Below are 715 nucleotides of genomic sequence, written 5' to 3'. Positions count from 1 at the left end.
TTTTTCTTTTTTTATAACTCCTGTGGCAATCCAGACACACTGACATTAGTAACAAAGAGAAGAACAGTTTTATAAACAATGTCCCTTTAAACTTTCCAAATGCAATATCATTGCATTGCTACTTTGCTGTGACTAATAAAGAATGAATTTTTTGAGACAAATCAGGTAGATATGAACGAATGTACCTCTAGTGTGCATAGATTTGAAAAAAGGGCAAAGATTTTTTTATTTTTGAGAGATGCATTCATAGTGAATGAAACTAAATTTTGAACAAAGGATGATGAAGCATTGTCTTTTACATAAGTTTTAAACCTATTTTTCCGGACCATTTTTGCAATGCTGGTTTTTAATTGGTTTTCATATGTACATTTAAGTCAGAATTTCAGCCAGGTAGATAAAAGATGCAATTTCAGCTGCTTCATTTAAGATTTTTTTTTTAATTTTATTTTTTGAATTGAAACATAATTGATTATACTTATGTGGTACAGAGTTGAATATTAGTATTTGTGTACAGTATGTAATGATCAAGTCAATATTATTAGCATGTTCATCATTACAAATCATAATTATTCTTTGTGTCTCTTACTCAATTACTCTCTAATCCCCCTGAAACTCCCCCTTCCCACCCCTAGTAACTATGGGTCTGTTTTCTCCTTCTGAAAGTTCAACATTTTATTGTGGAATTTTCTCTTCCTCCCTCCCTCCCTCCCTCCCT

The sequence above is a fragment of the Galeopterus variegatus genome, unplaced genomic scaffold, assembly GCF_000696425.1.
Source record: "Galeopterus variegatus unplaced genomic scaffold, G_variegatus-3.0.2 Scaffold6573, whole genome shotgun sequence".
Classification (NCBI taxonomy): Eukaryota; Metazoa; Chordata; class Mammalia; order Dermoptera; family Cynocephalidae; genus Galeopterus; species Galeopterus variegatus.
Note: the sequence above shows the minus strand (reverse complement) of the source record.